A 17,153-nucleotide genomic window follows, 5' to 3' on the forward strand; every position below is an offset into this window, starting at 1 on the left:
CAGAATAAACTATCATGCCCAGAATAAACTATCATGCCCAGAATAAACTATCATGCCCAGAATAAACTACCATGACCAGAATAAACTATCATGCCCAGAATAAACTATCATGCCCAGAATAAACTATCATGCCCAGAATAAACTATCATGCCCAGAATAAACTATCATGCCCAGAATAAACTACCATGCCCAGAATAAACTACCATGCCCAGAATAAACTATCATGCCCAGAATAAACTATCATGCCCAGAATAAACTATCATGCCCAGAATAAACTATCATGCCCAGAATAAACTATCATGCCCAGAATAAACTATCATGCCCAGAATAAACTATCATGCCCAGAATAAACTATCATGCCCAGAATAAACTATCATGCCCAGAATAAACTATCATGCCCAGAATAAACGAACATGCCCAGAATAAACTACCATGCCCAGAATAAACTATCATGCCCAGAATAAACTACCATGCCCAGAATAAACTATCATGCCCAGAATAAACTACCATGCCCAGAATAAACTATCATGCCCAGAATAAACTACCATGCCCAGAATAAACTACCATGCCCAGAATAAACTATCATGCCCAGAATAAACTATCATGCCCAGAATAAACTATCATGCCCAGAATAAACTATCATGCCCAGAATAAACTATCATGCCCAGAATAAACTATCATGCCCAGAATAAACTATCATGCCCAGAATAAACTATCATGCCCAGAATAAACTATCATGCCCAGAATAAACTATCATGCCCAGAATAAACTACCATGCCCAGATTAAACTATCATGCCCAGAATAAACTATCATGCCCAGAATAAACTATCATGCCCAGAATAAACTATCATGCCCAGAATAAACTATCATGCGCAGAATAAACTACCATGCGCAGAATAAACTACCATCCTCAGAATAAACTACCATGCCCAGAATAAACTATCATGCGCAGAATAAACTACCATGCCCAGAATAAACTACCATGCCCAGAATAAACTACCATGCCCAGAATAAACTATCATGCGCAGAATAAACTATCATGCGCAGAATAAACTACCATGCCCAGAATAAACTACCATGCCCAGAATAAACTATCATGCCCAGAATAAACTACCATGCCCAGAATAAACTACCATGCCCAGAATAAACTATCATGCCCAGAATAAACTATCATGCACAGAATAAACTACCATGCCCAGAATAAACTACCATGCCCAGAATAAACTACCATGCCCAGAATAAACTATCATGCCCAGAATAAACTATCATGCCCAGAATAAACTATCATGCCCAGAATAAACTATCATGCCCAGAATAAACTATCATGCCCAGAATAAACTATCATGCCCAGAATAAACTACCATGCCCAGATTAAACTACCATGCCCAGAATAAACTACCATGCCCAGAATAAACTACCATGCCCAGAATAAACTATCATGCCCAGAATAAACTATCATGCCCAGAATAAACTATCATGCCCAGAATAAACTATCATGCCCAGAATAAACTATCATGCCCAGAATAAACTATCATGCCCAGAATAAACTATCATGCCCAGAATAAACTATCATGCCCAGAATAAACTACCATGCCCAGATTAAACTACCATGCCCAGAATAAACTACCATGCCCAGAATAAACTACCATGCCCAGAATAAACTATCATGCCCAGAATAAACTATCATGCCCAGAATAAACTATCATGCCCAGAATAAACTATCATGCCCAGAATAAACTATCATGCCCAGAATAAACTATCATGCCCAGAATAAACTATCATGCCCAGAATAAACTACCATGCCCAGAATAAACTATCATGCCCAGAATAAACGACCATGCCCAGAATAAACTATCATGCCCAGAATCGACTACCATGCCCAGAATAAACTACCATGCCCAGAATAAACTACCATGCCCAGAATAAACTATCATGCCCAGAATCGACTACCATGCCCAGATTAAACTATCATGCCCAGAATAAACTATCATGCCCAGAATAAACTATCATGCCCAGAATAAACTACCATGCCCAGAATAAACTATCATGCCCAGAATAAACTATCATGCCCAGAATAAACTACCATGCCCAGAATAAACTATCATGCCCAGAATAAACGACCATGCCCAGAATCGACTACCATGCCCAGATTAAACTATCATGCCCAGAATAAACTACCATGCCCAGAATAAACTACCATGCCCAGAATAAACTATCATGCCCAGAATCGACTACCATGCCCAGAATAAACTACCATGCCCAGAATAAACTATCATGCCCAGAATCGACTACCATGCCCAGAATAAACTACCATGCCCAGAATAAACTACCATGCCCAGAATAAACTATCATGCCCAGAATAAACTACCATGCCCAGAATAAACTACCATGCCCAGAATAAACTATCATGCCCAGAATCGACTACCATGCCCAGATTAAACTATCATGCCCAGAATAAACTATCATGCCCAGAATAAACTATCATGCCCAGAATAAACTACCATGCCCAGAATAAACTATCATACCCAGAATAAACTACCATGCCCAGAATAAACTATCATGCCCAGAATAAACTACCATCACAGAATAAACTACCATTCCCAGAATAAACTATCATCACAGAATAAACTACCATTCCCAGAACAAGTGAATCCTCTTGGATTGCGCTGAGGTTCGGGCATGGAATTTCTAGGAGGAAGTATAATTTGTATGCAATGAAAGTACATGTAATATGGGATCGAGTAAGATCGAGTAAGCTTCACCAGTGCGCGTGCGCGAATTTACGTCACGTCGGCAGCGAGAAGGCGTTCCCCAACACGAACCAATCAGGAACTGCCACGCCCACTTATATGATCTCAGAATTCCTGTGACAGGAATTAGCGTTACACTGGCTGGAAGTCATTCGCTAGAGGCGCTTCCTCAGCGCCAATAAACTACCATGCCCAGAATAAACTATCATGCCCAGAATAAACTACCATTCCCAGAATAAACTACCATCACAGAATAAACTACCATTCCCAGAATAAACTACCATCACAGAATAAACTATCATGCCCAGAATAAACTATCATGCCCAGAATAAACTACCATTCCCAGAATAAACTACCATCACAGAATAAACTACCATTCCCAGAATAAACTACCATCACAGAATAAACTACCATTCCCAGAATAAACTACCATTCCCAGAATAAACTACCATCACAGAATAAACTACCATCACAGAATAAACTACCATCACAGAATAAACTACCATCACAGAATAAACTACCATCACAGAATTAACTTCCATTCCCAGAATAAACTACCATGCCCAGAATAAACTATCATGCCCAGAATAAACTACCATTCCCAGAATAAACTACCATTCCCAGAATAAACTACCATCCCAGAATAAACTACCATCACAGAATAAACTACCATCACAGAATAAACTACCATCACAGAATAAACTACCATTCCCAGAATAAACTACCATCACAGAATAAACTACCATGCCCAGAATAAACTACCATCACAGAATAAACTACCATTCCCAGAATAAACTACCATGCCCAGAATAAACTATCATGCCCAGAATAAACTACCATTCCCAGAATAAACTACCATCACAGAATAAACTACCATTCCCAGAATAAACTACCATCACAGAATAAACTACCATTCCCAGAATAAACTACCATTCCCAGAATAAACTACCATCACAGAATAAACTACCATCACAGAATAAACTACCATCACAGAATAAACTACCATCACAGAATAAACTACCATTCCCAGAATAAACTACCATGCCCAGAATAAACTATCATGCCCAGAATAAACTACCATTCCCAGAATAAACTACCATTCCCAGAATAAACTACCATCCCAGAATAAACTACCATCACAGAATAAACTACCATCACAGAATAAACTACCATCCCAGAATAAACTACCATCACAGAATAAACTACCATCACAGAATAAACTACCATGCCCAGAAAAAACTACCATGCCCAGAATAAACTATCATGCCCAGAATAAACTATCATGCCCAGAATAACCTACCATCACAGAATAAACTACCATCACAGAATAAACTACCATGCCCAGAAAAAACTACCATGCCCAGAATAAACTATCATGCCCAGAATCGACTACCATGCCCAGATTAAACTATCATGCCCAGAATAAACTATCATGCCCAGAATCGACTACCATGCCCAGATTAAACTATCATGCCCAGAATAAACTATCATGCCCAGAATAAACTATCATGCCCAGAATAAACTATCATGCCCAGAATAAACTACCATGCCCAGAATAAACTACCATGCCCAGAATAAACTATCATGCCCAGAATAAACTATCATGCACAGAATAAACTATCATGCCCAGAATAAACTACCATGCCCAGAATAAACTATCATGCCCAGAATAAACTATCATGCCCAGAATAAACTACCATGCCCAGAATAAACTATCATGCCCAGAATAAACTATCATGCCCAGAATAAACTATCATGCCCAGAATAAACTACCATGCCCAGAATAAACTACCATGCCCAGAATAAACTATCATGCCCAGAATAAACTACCATGCCCAGAATAAACTACCATGCCCAGAATAAACTATCATGCCCAGAATAAACTACCATGCCCAGAATAAACTACCATGCCCAGAATAAACTATCATGCCCAGAATAAACTACCATGCCCAGAATAAACTACCATGCCCAGAATAAACTATCATGCCCAGAATAAACTATCATGCACAGAATAAACTACCATGCCCAGAATAAACTATCATGCCCAGAATAAACTATCATGCACAGAATAAACTATCATGCCCAGAATAAACTACCATGCCCAGAATAAACTATCATGCCCAGAATAAACTATCATGCCCAGAATAAACTATCATGCCCAGAATAAACTACCATGCCCAGAATAAACTACCATGCCCAGAATAAACTATCATGCCCAGAATAAACTACCATGCCCAGAATAAACTACCATGCCCAGAATAAACTATCATGCCCAGAATAAACTATCATGCCCAGAATAAACTACCATGCCCAGAATAAACTATCATGCCCAGAATAAACTACCATGCCCAGAATAAACTATCATGCCCAGAATAAACTATCATGCCCAGAATAAACTATCATGCCCAGAATAAACTACCATGCCCAGAATAAACTATCATGCCCAGAATAAACTATCATGCCCAGAATAAACTATCATGCCCAGAATAAACTATCATGCCCAGAATAAACTATCATGCCCAGAATAAACTACCATGCCCAGAATAAACTATCATGCCCAGAATAAACTATCATGCCCAGAATAAACTATCATGCCCAGAATAAACTATCATGCCCAGAATAAACTATCATGCCCAGAATAAACTATCATGCCCAGAATAAACTATCATGCCCAGAATAAACTATCATGCCCAGAATAAACGACCATGCCCAGAATAAACTATCATGCCCAGAATAAACTATCATGCCCAGAATAAACTGTCATGCCCAGAATAAACTATCATGCCCAGAATAAACTATCATGCCCAGAATAAACTACCATGCCCAGAATAAACTACCATGCCCAGAATAAACTATCATGCCCAGAATAAACTACCATGCCCAGAATAAACTACCATGCCCAGAATAAACTATCATGCCCAGAATAAACTATCATGCCCAGAATAAACTACCATGCCCAGAATAAACTATCATGCCCAGAATAAACTACCATGCCCAGAATAAACTATCATGCCCAGAATAAACTACCATGCCCAGAATAAACTACCATGCCCAGAATAAACTATCATGCCCAGAATAAACTACCATGCCCAGAATAAACTACCATGCCCAGAATAAACTATCATGCCCAGAATAAACTATCATGCCCAGAATAAACTATCATGCCCAGAATAAACTATCATGCCCAGAATAAACTACCATGCCCAGAATAAACTACCATGCCCAGAATAAACTATCATGCCCAGAATAAACTATCATGCACAGAATAAACTACCATCACAGAATAAACTACCATCCCAGAATAAACTACCATTCCCAGAATAAACTACCATTCCCAGAATAAACTACCATCACAGAATAAACTACCATCACAGCATAAACTACCATCCCAGAATAAACTACCATCACAGAATAAACTACCATCACAGAATAAACTACCATTCCCAGAATAAACTACCATGCCCAGAATAAACTATCATGCCCAGAATAAACTACCATTCCCAGAATAAACTACCATTCCCAGAATAAACTACCATCACAGATTTAAACTACCATCACAGAATAAACTACCATCCCAGAATAAACTACCATCACAGAATAAACTACCATCACAGAATAAACTACCATGCCCAGAAAAAACTACCATGCCCAGAATAAACTACCATTCCCAGAATAAACTACCATCCCAGAATAAACTACCATCACAGAATAAACTACCATCACAGAATAAACTTCCATGCCCAGAAAAACTACCATGCCCAGAATAAACTACCATGCCCAGAATAAACTACCATCCCAGAATAAACTACCATCACAGAATAAACTACCATCACAGAATAAACTACCATGCCCAGAAAAAACTACCATCCCCAGATTAAACTACCATTCCCAGAATAAACTATCATGCCCAGAATAAACTACCATCACAGAATAAACTACCATCACAGAATAAACTACCATCCCAGAATAAACTACCATTCCCAGAATAAACTACCATTCCCAGAATAAACTACCATCACAGAATTAAACTACCATCACAGAATAAACTACCATCCCAGAATAAACTACCATCACAGAATAAACTACCATCACAGAATAAACTACCATTCCCAGAATAAACTACCATTCCAGAATAAACTACCATTCCCAGAATAAACTACCATCACAGAATAAACTACCATTCCCAGAATAAACTACCATTCCAGAATAAACTACCATTCCAGAATAAACTACCATCACAGAATAAACTACCATTCCCAGAATAAACTACCATTGCAGAATAAACTACCATCCCCAGATTAAACTACCATTCCCAGAATAAACTACCATCCTCAGAATAAACTACCATTCACAGAATAAACTACCATTCCCAGAATCAACTACCATGCCCAGAATAAACTACCATCCCCAGGATAAACTACCATCCCAGAATAAACTACCATCCTCAGAATAAACCACCATTCCCAGAATAAACTACCATTCCCAGAATAAACTACCATCCCAGAATAAACTACCATCCCCAGGATAAACCACCATTCCCAGAATAAACTACCATCCCCAGAATAAACTACCATCCCCAGAATAAACTACCATCCCCAGAAGAAACTACCATCCCCAGAATAAACCACCATTCCCAGAATAAACTACCATCCCCAGGATAAACTACCATCCCCAGAATAAACTACCATCCCCAGAATAAACTACCATTCCCAGAATAAACTACCATTCCCAGAATAAACCACCATTCCCAGAATAAACTACCATCCCCAGAATAAACTACCATTCCCAGAATAAACTACCATTCCCAGAATAAACTACCATCCCCAGAATAAACTACCATCCCCAGAATAAACTACCATTCCCAGAATAAACTACCATCCCCAGAATAAACTACCATCCCCAGAATAAACTACCATTCCCGGAATACACTACCATTCCCAGAATAAACTACCATCCCCAGAATAAACTACCATGCCCAGTATAAACTACCATCCCCAGAATAAACTACCATCCCAGAATAAACTACCATCCTCAGAATAAACCACCATTCCCAGAATAAACTACCATCCCCAGAATAAACTACCATTCCCAGAATAAACTACCATTCCCAGAATAAACTACCATTCCCAGAATAAACTACCATCCCCAGAATAAACTACCATCCCCAGAATAAACTACCATTCCCAGAATAAACTACCATCCCCAGAATAAACTACCATCCCCAGAATAAACTACCATTCCCAGAATAAACTACCATTCCCAGAATAAACTACCATTCCCAGAATAAACTACCATCACAGAATAAACTACCATCACAGAATAAACTACCATTCCCAGAATAAACTACCATCCCCAGAATAAACTACCATTCCAGAATAAACTACCATCCCCAGAATAAACTACCATTCCCAGAATAAACTACCATCCTCAGAATAAACTACCATTCACAGAATAAACTACCATTCCCAGAATCAACTACCATTCCCTGAATAAACTACCATCCCCAGAATAAACTACCATTCCCAGAATAAACTACCATCCTCAGAATAAACTACCATTCACAGAATAAACTACCATTCCCAGAATCAACTACCATGCCCAGAATAAACCACCATTCCCAGAATAAACTACAATTCCCAGAATAAACTACCATCCTCAGAATAAACCACCATTCCCAGAATAAACTACCATCCCCAGAATAAACTACCATCCCAGAATAAACTACCATCCTCAGAATAAACCACCATTCCCAGAATAAACTACCATTCCCAGAATAAACTACCATCACAGAATAAACTACAATTCCCAGAATAAACTACCATCCTCAGAATAAACCACCATTCCCAGAATAAACTACCATCCCCAGAATAAATTACCATTCCCAGAATAAACTACCATTCCCAGAATAAACTACCATTCCCAGAATAAACTACCATTCCCAGAATAAACTACCATTCCCAGAATAAACTACCATTCCCAGAATAAACTACAATTCCCAGAATAAACTACCATCCTCAGAATAAACCACCATTCCCAGAATAAACTACCATTCCCAGAATAAACTACCATCCCAGAATAAACTACCATCCCAGAATAAACTACCATTCCCAGAATCAACTACCATGCCCAGAATAAACTACCATCCCAGAATAAACTACCATTCCCAGAACAAACTACCATTCCCAGAATAAACTACCATTCCCAGAATAAACTACCATCCTCAGAATAAACTACCATCCCAGAATAAACTACCATTCCCAGAATAAACTCCCATCCTCAGAATAAACTACCATCCCAGAATAAACTACCATCCCAGAATAAACCACCATTCACAGAATAAACCACCATTCCCAGAATAAACCACCATTCCCAGAATAAACCACCATTCCCAGAATAAACCACCATTCCCAGAATAAAGCACCATTCCCAGAATAAACCACCATTCCCAGAATAAACTACCATCCTCAGAATAAACTATCATGCCCAGAATAAACTATCATGCCCAGAATAAACTACCATGCCCAGAATAAACCACCATTCCCAGAATAAACTACCATCCTCAGAATAAACCACCATTCCCAGAATAAACTACCATCCTCAGAATAAACCACCATTCCCAGAATAAACCACCATTCCCAGAATAAACCACCATTCCCAGAATAAACTACCATCCTCAGAATAAACTATCATGCCCAGAATAAACTATCATGCCCAGAATAAACTATCATGCCCAGAATAAACCACCATTCCCAGAATAAACCACCATTCCCAGAATAAACCACCATTCCCAGAATAAAGCACCATTCCCAGAATAAACCACCATTCCCAGAATAAACTATCATGCCCAGAATAAACCACCATTCCCAGAATCAACTACCATGCCCAGAATAAACTACCATCCCAGAATAAACTACCATCCTCAGAATAAACCACCATTCCCAGAATAAACTACCATTCCCAGAATCAACTACCATGCCCATAATCGACTACCGGTACCATACCAGAATAAACTCCCATTCCCAGAATAAACTACCATTCCCAGAATAAACTACCATGCCCAGGATAAACTACCATCCCCACAATCGACTACCGGTACCATACCAGAATAAACTACCATTCCCAGAATAAACTACCATGCCCAGGATAAACTACCATCCCCACAATCGACTACCATGCCCAGGATAAACTACCATCCCCAGAATCAACTACCATCCTCAGAATAAACTACCATGCCCAGAATAAACTACCATGCCCAGAATAAACTACCATCACAGAATAAACTACAATTCCCAGAATAAACTACCATCCTCAGAATAAACTACCATTCCCAGAATAAACTACCATTCCCAGAATCAACTACCATGCCCAGAATAAACTACCATCCCAGAATAAACTACCATTCCCAGAATAAACTACCATCCTCAGAATAAACTACCATTCCCAGAATAAACTACCATCCTCAGAATAAACTACCATCCCAGAATAAACTACCATTCCCAGAATAAACTCCCATTCCCAGAATAAACTACCATTCCCAGAATAAACTACCATTCCCAGAATCAACTACCATGCCCATAATCGACTACCGGTACCATACCAGAATAAACTCCCATTCCCAGAATAAACTACCATTCCCAGAATAAACTACCATGCCCAGGATAAACTACCATCCCCACAATCGACTACCGGTACCATACCAGAATAAACTACCATTCCCAGAATAAACTACCATGCCCAGGATAAACTACCATCCCCACAATCGACTACCATGCCCATAATCGACTACCGGTACCATACCAGAATAAACTCCCATTCCCAGAATAAACTACCATTCCCAGAATAAACTACCATTCCCAGAATAAACTACCATGCCCAGGATAAACTACCATCCCCAGAATCAACTACCATCCCCAGAATAAACTACCATTCCCAGGATAAACTATCATCCCCAGAATCAACTACCATCCCCAGAATAAACTACCATTCCCAGGATAAACTACCATCCCCACAATCGACTACCATGCCCAGGATAAACTACCATCCCCAGAATCAACTACCATCCCCAGAATCAACGACTATGCCAAGCTTGTCTGCCTTACATCCTAGCATGTCTTCCTTACATCCAAGCATGTCTTCCTTACATCGAAGATTGTCTTCCCTACATCCAAGATTGTCTTCCTTACATCCAAGATTGTCTTCCTTACATCCAAGATTGTCTTCCTTACATCAAAGCTTGTCTTCCTTACCTCCAAACGTGTCTTCCTTACATCCAAGATTGTCTTCCTTACATACAAGCTTGTCTTCCTTACACCCAAGACTGTCTTCCTTACATCCTTACATCTTCCTTACATCCAAGCTTGCCTCCTTACATCCAATATTGTCTTCCTTACATCCAAGCTTGTCTTCCTTACATCCAAGCGTGTCTTCCTTACATCCAAGCTTGTCCGCCTTACATCCAAACTTGGCTTCCTTACATCCAAGGTTGTCTTCCTTACATCATAGCGTGTCTTCCTTACATCCAAGCGTGTCTTCCTTGCATCCAAGCTCGTCTTCATTACATCCAAGCTTTCTATCTTACATCCAAGCTTGCCTCCTTACATCCAATATTGTCTTCCTTACATCCAAGCTTGTCTTCCTTACATCCAAGCGTGTCTTCCTTACATCCTAGCTTGTCTTCCTTACATCCAAGCGTGTCTTCCTTACATCCTAGCTTGTCTTCCTTACATTCAAGCTTGGCTTCCTTACATCCAAGCGTGTCTTCCTTGCAACCAAGATTGTCACTCTTTACGATAACTATAATGCATGTTTTAATTTACATAATCTGTTTATTGATTTTTATCTTTTTATAACACGTGCGATTTTAGTTTTGAATCTCGACACCAGGTCGATACAAGACATACCTGTTCGAATTTGCTGTTTAAAATGTTCGCTTTATTAATAGGTGGGCGAAGAGATGTCGGCGTGGACAGCTCGGGGCGGGGACACACGTATGATTGACGGCTGAATGGGGCGTGTCCTTCATGGGATGTAGGCGTGGACAGCTCGGGGCTGGGACACACGTATGATTGACGGCTGAATGGGGCGTATCCTTCATGGGATGTAGGCGCGTGTCTGCGCGGGTGACCGACGGATCGAGAGGAGCGGCGAGCAAGGTGTGCGGGTCCGAGTGGTGAAACCAACGACTCGTACCTTTACGGCTTTAGTGTGCGCGACCTTGCCCTGGTTGTGGTGTGCGGTAAGGGTTCTTTTCCTTTTACATCGTTTCTTCATGCGTCACGATTGGTTCAAATGCGATTGTGAAGGTGCGATCCGTGTCAACGTCACCGTTAATATAACAATCACCTTGCATACCTCGTGGGGCAGAGCACACCTGCGACTCGTGATTAGGCGCGTGATTGTCCTGGAAATATCAATGTGAGCGAAGCTAAAGATATCGGAAATTAATAAAGGCCAATGACGTCACGTGCAGCCAGTCCACCTTCCTGCGCCATCTCTGCGCGCGCTCCACGAACCGGTAACCAAAAACCGCTCAAGGTGTTTCCACTTTGTCTTTACTAGGTTCTCTCTATCTCTATCTCTACGAAACGATGACCAAATACTTCTCAAGATGTCTCCACTTCGTCTCTACCAGTGGCGCTCTCTTTCTCCACGAAACGGTCATAAAATACTTCTCAAGATGTCTCCACCTCATATCTACCAGGTGCGCTCTCTTTCTCCACGAAACGATGACCAAATACTTCTCAAGATGTCTCTACTTCGTCTCTACCAGGTGCGCTCTCTTTCTCCACGAAACGGTCATAAAATACTTCTCAAGATGTCTCCACCTCATATCTACCAGGTGCGCTCTCTTTCTCCACGAAACGATGACCAAATACTTCTCAAGATGTCTCTACTTCGTCTCTACCAGGTGCGCTCTCTTTCTCCACGAAACGGTCATAAAATACTTCTCAAGATGTCTCCACCTCATATCTACCAGGTGCGCTCTCTTTCTCCACGAAACGATGACCAAATACTTCTCAAGATGTCTCTACTTCATCTCTACAAGGTGCGCTCTCTTTCTCCACGAAACGGTCATAAAATACTTCTCAAGATGTCTCCACCTCATATCTACCAGGTGCGCTCTCTTTCTCCACGAAACGGTCATAAAATACTTCTCAAGATGTCTCCACTTCATATCTACCAGGTGCGCTCTCTCCACGAAACGATGACCAAATACTTCTCAAGATGTCTCCACTTCGTCTCTTCCCGGTTGCGCTATCTCTCTCTCTCCACGAAACGGTCATAAAATACTTCTCAAGATGTCTCCACCTCATATCTACCAGGTGCGCTCTCTTTCTCCACGAAACGATGACCAAATACTTCTCAAGATGTCTCTACTTCGTCTCTACAAGGTGCGCTCTCTTTCTCCACGAAACGGTCATAAAATACTTCTCAAGATGTCTCCACCTCATATCTACCAGGTGCGCTCTCTTTCTCCACGAAACGGTCATAAAATACTTCTCAAGATGTCTCCACTTCATATCTACCAGGTGCGCTCTCTCCACGAAACGATGACCAAATACTTCTCAAGATGTCTCCACTTCGTCTCTTCCCGGTTGCGCTATCTCTCTCTCTCCACGAAACGGTCATAAAATACTTCTCAAGATGTCTCCACCTCATATCTACCAGGTGCGCTCTCTTTCTCCACGAAACGATGACCAAATACTTCTCAAGATGTCTCTACTTCGTCTCTACAAGGTGCGCTCTCTTTCTCCACGAAACGGTCATAAAATACTTCTCAAGATGTCTCCACCTCATATCTACCAGGTGTGCTCTCTCTCTCTCTCTCCACGAAACGGTCATAAAATACTTCTCAAGATGTCTCCACTTCATATCTACCAGGTGCGCTCTCTCCACGAAACGATGACCAAATACTTCTCAAGATGTCTCCACTTCGTCTCTACAAGGTGCGCTCTCTTTCTCCACGAAACGGTCATAAAATACTTCTCAAGATGTCTCCACTTCATGTCTACCAGGTGCGCTCTCTCCACGAAACGATGACCAAATACTATTCAAGATGTCTCCACTTCGTCTCTTCCCGGTTGCTCTCTCTCTCTCTCTCTCTCTCTCTCTCTCTCTCTCCTCTCTCCTCTCTCCTCTCTCCTCTCTCCTCTCTTTTTTTTTTTTTTTTTTTTTTTTTTTGTATACTGAATCGAGGCTCGTGAAAGAGCTAACATTTACTTCACAAACAAATCAACCAGACAAACAAAACACACAAAAAGAGGGAGCGGAAAACAAGATGGGGAGAGAAGGGGAAGCACACAAACACAACATTTGAGAGCAGGGAGATGTGTGGAAGGGAGAGGGCTTGGAGGGAGGAGGTGTGGGAAGGGGGGGGGGATGGAGGGAGAAGTATAAAACACAAGGACACCAAGGACTTCCAGGACAGAAGTTGGTATTTCAAAAAAGTGGAATTGGGGTGAAATTAGCGGGGGTAGAAAAGATCAAGGTTTTGGATGGGGGAAGATAAGAGATGGTGGTGAACAGCTGTTTTAAAGACCTGGAGGGTGGAGTGGGATTGAAGAGAGTGAGGGAGTTTGTTCCAGAGGCAGGAGAAAAGAGGAGTGAACGTGAGCAGAGAGTCTTGATTTTGGCAGTTTGACCATAAGAGGGTTGCAGGCAGATCTTGTGCGACCTGAAGGAATATTTGCGGGACAGAGCCCAGAGAGAGCTGGGGGGGCAAGGCCAGAGAGGAGTCGGTAGAAGATGGAAAGACCACCAACCTGCCTGCGGTGAGTGAGTGAGAGGCCCTTGGAGTTAGCTTCATCGCGGGAGATTCCAATGATTCTGAATGCTTTGGTTTCAACAGCGTGAAGACGAGCTAGGTGTGAGGCAGGAGCACCAGCCCAGAGGGGAGAGCAGTATTCCATTGAGCTGCGGATGAAAGCCTTGTATGTGGTGAGGAGCTCAGGTGTGCCAAGGAAGGACTTCGCACGACGGAGGATGCCCAGTCGGCGACTGGCTTTGGAGGCCAGATTTGAAATGTGGTTTTCCCAGGAAAGATCATGGCAGATAGTGAGACCCAAAAGCTTGAGTGACAGAACTTCTTGGAGAGGATTATTCAGAAAGTGGATGGGAGGGTTGTCCAGTCGGTCTTTTCGGAGAGACATCGTAAGAGTGTGAGATTTGTCAGGATTGAAAGACATGTTCCACTTGTTTGCCCAGTCTGTGATTTTGTCCAGGTCTGCAGAGAGTGAGGAGGCAGCAGACTGCCGATCTGAGGGATGAAGAATGGAGCGACAGAGAGTAGAGTCATCAGCAAAGAGATACAGAGGATTTTCAAGAGAGTCAGAGAGATCATTGATGAAGACCAGAAAAAGCACAGGGCCCAGAACACTGCCTTGTGGAACTCCAGCCTGAACAGGAAGAGGAGATGAGAGAAACCCATTCAGGGCCACACGTTGACTACGACTAGAGAGGAAGTCCGCCAGCCATGCGTGGAGATTTCCATGGATACCAAAAGAGGAGAGTTTGGTGAGCAGAGCGGGGTGCCAGACCGTATCGAAGGCACGTGATATGTCAAGGGAGACTGCTCTAATTTCCTGTTTGGCATTGAGGACCTCCATCCATTGTTGAGAAAGCAGAAGCAGCATGTCCAGAGTAGAGTGTCCAGGTCTGAAACCAAATTGATGATCAGAGATCAAACCATTGGAGAAGAGGAAAGATTTAATATCTGAAGCAATGATGGATTCCATGACTTTGCTGATAATTGGGAGAAGGCTGATTGGTCTGTAGTTGCTGGGATCTGTTTTTGCACCTTTTTTGTGCAAAGCGGTGATGTTGGCAGATTTCCAAGCAGATGGAAGATGACCTTGAGCAAAAGAGAGGGTGAAGAGAACAGAGAGAGGCAGTGAAAGAGCGGAAGAACAGAATTTTAGGACCCGTGGGCTGATGCCGTCAGGTCCAGTTGCAGAATCCGAGTCGAGGGTTGACAGAAACTTTTCCACCTTGTCAGGAGGAAAGGGCACAGAGTCCAGGAGCAGCTGCGTACGACTGGGTACGGTGGGTACAGAGAGGGATGGGTTTAGGACACAAGATTTAGAGGCAAACACAGAGTTGAGGCATTCAGCTTTTTCACGTGCGCAGTCAGCCGTGTGGCCATTTGAGGTGAGGGAGGGGATGGAGGGGGAACAAACATCAGAAACAGATTTGACCAGACGCCACCAGGATTTGGAAGAGGGAGACAGATAAGATAGTTCGGTCCTGAGAACGGAGAGATATTTTTTCCTGGCTCTCCTGAGGGTGGACACACACTTGTTTCGGGCTTTGTGAAAGGAAATGAGATTTCCTTCCGTTGGATTTGCTTTCCAGGAGACGAAAGCAAGTTGTTTCTGGGCAATATCCTCACCACAAGATTCCGTGTACCATGGTCGGGAGGAAGGGTATGACAACAGAAGACGAGATGGGATAAATCTGTGCATGAGAGAGAGCAGTTTGCTTTGGAAGAATTCCCAGGAAGAATTTATGTCAGAGGCAGTAGAGATGGGAGACCAGTCCAGATGATTGATGGCTGCTTGAAGACCGTGCTTGTTGGCCTGAGTGAAATGCCAGACTCGTCGACGCTGAGGAGGCTCTCTGAGAATGGTCAGAGAGATGTCCACTTTAACAAGCACATGATCAGAAGAGCCGATTGGAGCAGAAGAAGAGCAGCAGACATTTTCAGGGAAGTTAGTCATAACCAAGTCCAGAAGAGAAGATGCTCCGTTGACTGAAATCCGGGTCGGGAAATTGACAGATTGTGTCAGTCCCAGTGAGTCACAGAAGTCCTTTGCTGAAGAGCCATGGCTGGTGAGAGAGGTACCCACACCCAGCCAACTGGCATGGTGACAGTTGAAATCACCACATATGAGGAAGAGAGAGTTGGGATGGGTAGATCGAAGTTGGTCCATATTCTCAGACAGCGAGATGTAGATGGAGTCATCACTGTTTGGTGGACAGTACAACACACATATGAACAAAAGGTGGGAGCGAAGGGGAAGCCGTAGCCAAAGGTATTCCTGGCGGTGAGGTGGAGAGAGGGCAGTGCAGGGCGAGTGAGGAAGAGAGTTTTTTTATAAAGATAGCAACCCCACCTCCAGGACGAGGCTCAGGTCTATCATACCGGAGGAGGGAGTAACCTGGGAGAGATACCAAGGAATCAGAGACATCATGAAGGAGGAAAGTTTCTGTTAAGCAGATCACGTCTGGTTTGTCAGAAGCAACCTGTATGGAGAGATCAGACAAGTTTGAGCGAAGGCCCCGGATGTTTGAGGTCCATACTGTTAAGGAAGAGGAAGGGGGAGCATCGGATACAGAACAGGGGGGGGGGGGGGGGAGCGGTAGGGTAAGATGTGGAAGAGGAGGAAGAGGTAGGGAGAGCTGTT

General features: G+C 42.3%; 1 protein-coding gene across 2 annotated transcripts in view; it reads left to right on the forward strand.

Annotated features, from left to right (window-relative positions):
• Positions 1–11,864: 11,864 nt before the first annotated feature.
• LOC137434567 (uncharacterized) overlaps positions 11,865–17,153 on the forward strand; it is a 50,095-nt gene continuing 44,806 nt past the window's right edge. The window contains exon 1 of one of the 2 annotated variants that reach the window (XM_068127715.2): positions 11,865–11,986. The gene's annotated coding sequence lies outside the window, so the exon portion shown is untranslated. The remainder of the gene's footprint in view (positions 11,987–17,153) is intronic. The other variant, XM_068127714.2, reaches the window with a different exon arrangement.

The sequence above is a fragment of the Myxine glutinosa genome, chromosome 10 (genome assembly GCF_964187855.1).
Source record: "Myxine glutinosa chromosome 10, kmMyxGlut1.1, whole genome shotgun sequence".
In the NCBI taxonomy this organism is placed as follows: Eukaryota; Metazoa; Chordata; class Myxini; order Myxiniformes; family Myxinidae; genus Myxine; species Myxine glutinosa.